A 2,969-nucleotide genomic window follows, 5' to 3' on the forward strand; every position below is an offset into this window, starting at 1 on the left:
GTTCTTCTAGTCCATGAACATGGAATGTTTTTCCATTTCTTTTTGTCCTTCTTCAATTTCTTTCATAAGTGCTCTATAGTTTTCAGAGTACAGTTCGTTTTCCTCCTTGGTTAGGTTTATTCCTAGGTATCTTATGGCTTTTGGTGCAATTGTAAATGGGGTCGATTCCTTGATTTCTCTTTCTGCTGCTTCATTATTGGTATAGAGAAATGAAACAAATTTATGTATGTTGATTATGTATTCTGCGACTTTACTGAATTTGTGTATCATTTCTAGCAATTTTTTTGGTGGAGTCTTTTGGGTTTTCTACACAGAGTATCATGTCATCTACAAAGAGTGAAAGTTTGACTTCTTCCTTGCCTCCTTGCCGACTTGGGTGCCTTTTATTTCTTTGTGTTGTCTGATTACTGAGGCTAGGACTTCCAGTACTGTGTTAAATAACAATGGTGGGAGTATCTCGTTCCTAATGTTGGAGAAAAAGCTCTCAGTTTTTCCCCATTGAAGATGTTATCAGCTATGGGTCTTTTCCTATATGGCCTTTATGATATTGAGTATGTTCCTTCTATCCCTGCTTTCTTGAGGGTTTTTTATCAAGAAAGGATGCTGTATTTTCTAGAATTTTTCTGAATCTATTGAGATGATCATATGGTTCTTATCCTTTAGTAATGTGGGTTTCACATTGATTGATTTGCAAATATTGAACCACATTTGCAGCCCAGGAATAAATCCCGCTTGATCATGGTGAATGATTCAATGTAGCTAGCATCTTGTTGAGAATATTTGCATGCATGTTCATCAGGGATGTTGGCCTGTAATTCTCTCCTTTAGTGGGTCTTTGTCTGATTTTGGGATTAAGGTACTGCTGGCCTCATAGAAGTTTTCCTTCCATTTCTATTTTTTGGAGCAGCTCCAGAAGAGTAGGTATTAATTTTTTTTTTTTTTTTGAATGTTTGGTACAATTCCCCTGGGAAGCCATCTGGCCCTGGACTTTTGTTTGTTGGGAGATTTTTGATTACTGATTCAATTTCTTTTTTGGTTACGAGTCTGTTCAAATTTTCTATTTCTTCCTGTTTCAGTTTTGGTAGTTTATATGTTTCTAGGAATGTATCCATTTCTTCCAGATTGCCCAATTTGTTGGCATATAATTGCTCATAATATTCTCTTATAATTGTTTGTATCTCTGTAGTGTTGTTTGTGATCTCTCCTCTCTCGTTCGTGATTTTATTTATTTGAGTCCTTTCTCTTTTCTTTTTGATAAGTCTGGCTAGAGGTTTATCAATTTTATTAACTCTTTCAAAGAACCAGCTCCTAGTTTCATTGATCTGTTCTACTGGGTTTTTGTTTGTTTCTATATCATAAATTTCTGCTCTAATGTTTATTATTTCCCTTCTTCTGTTGGCTTTCAGCTTGGTTTGCTGTTCTTTTCCTAACTCCGTTAGGTGTAAGGTTAGGCTGTGTATTTGAGACTTTCCTTGCTTTCTGAGGTAAGCCTGTATTGCTATATTCTTCCCTCTTATGACTTCTTTCTTTTGGGATGAATTTGTCCATCTTGTCATTTTGTCTAGGTCTTTTCTTCTGTGTGTTAGGAGAGCCTATTATGTTTCTTGCTCCTGAGAGTAATGACTTTATAAAGAAGAGGTCATCTACTGTCCAGGACCTGTTGCTTCAGGAAGTGTTCTGGTGTCAGGAAGTGTTCTGGTGTGTGCTGCGTGCACTCTGCCGCTGTGCTCTGGCTGTTCTTCCCCTCAGGTGAGTCCTCTGCAGAGTTCCTCCTTGCCTGCTGTGGGGAGCGTTTGGACCTCATCCAGAGTGGTGAGTTTTAACTAGGTGTGCTCTGGTCTTTTTGTTAAAAGAACTCTGATCCTATTTCCACTAGAGCTGAAGCTTTGCAGCACTCTGTGGTCAGTAGACTTGGCGTGTGCAGGGGGTTTGTGCTCGTCTTCTGGGGGAGCGGCCTGCTGCTCTGGTCCTTTTCTTGCCCCAGGAAAGAAGCCCCTGCAGAGTGCAGGGGGCAGGGCTTGCTGTAAGTGGCCCAGGCCTCCGCCTGGCCTTGCGCCGCTCACTGCAGTCAGTCTGTGCTGATGGGCGGGGCAGAAAAATAGCGCCAGCCTCTCCCGCACGCCTGGAGAGGGGAGTTGAGGTCTGCCGCTGGCCAGGAAGCCCTCCTGGAAGATTGACTCATCTTTCCTCGTGTGTCCCAGGAGTCAGTCAGACCCAGGTCTTCACCCTGTCTGTGTTTGGGCCATCTGCCCACCAACAGCTTACGGCACTCGTATGTTAGCTCAGGCCTGCTGGCTGAGTTTCCGAACTCCAACCTTAGGGACCAGCATGGCACTGACCCACACTGGTCCTCTGGGGGAGGATCTTGCCACACTGGGTCTGGTGCTGGGTTGTCCCAGAAGGGCAGTCACGCCAGCGTGCAGGAGCTCGGATTTGAGAGTAAAGTGCAGGAAGCAGCCCGAGTCCAGGTTAGCCGCCCTCAGCAGCTGGCTCTCCCCTGTGCTTAAGGGGCAGGGCACCTTAGTGGTGTCTGCAGCCTCTTCTGAGAGGCAGTGCCACCTCTCCCAGATGCACGCCAGGAAGGGGGAACCGTCTCTCCCAGTGCCTCCCGGGGGTCCTCACATGGCTCCATTGCTCCCGGGCCTCGGCCCTCCTTCCGCAGGAGCCCCGCCCATAAGCCTCCGCACGAGGCAGCGCGCGGACTTCCACGACTCCAGTCTGAGCTCTGCTGCTTAGAAAAACTCAAAATAATCAGACCCTCTTGTTTCCCCAGTCAGTGGTGTTGGGGAAATGTTTTCCTTGTGTGATCCCCTGTGCACTGCTCTCCCCCGGCCCCCGCCCCTGTCTCTGTGTCTCTTTCTCTCTCACCTCTCTCCATGATCAGGGTTCTCGCCCCTCTGCAGCACCTGTGATCCTTTTCCCCCAAATCATATCTCCGCACCTCCTACCTCCCACGATGTGGCCTTTTC

The sequence above is a fragment of the Ursus arctos genome, unplaced genomic scaffold (assembly GCF_023065955.2).
Source record: "Ursus arctos isolate Adak ecotype North America unplaced genomic scaffold, UrsArc2.0 scaffold_11, whole genome shotgun sequence".
Taxonomy (NCBI): Eukaryota; Metazoa; Chordata; class Mammalia; order Carnivora; family Ursidae; genus Ursus; species Ursus arctos.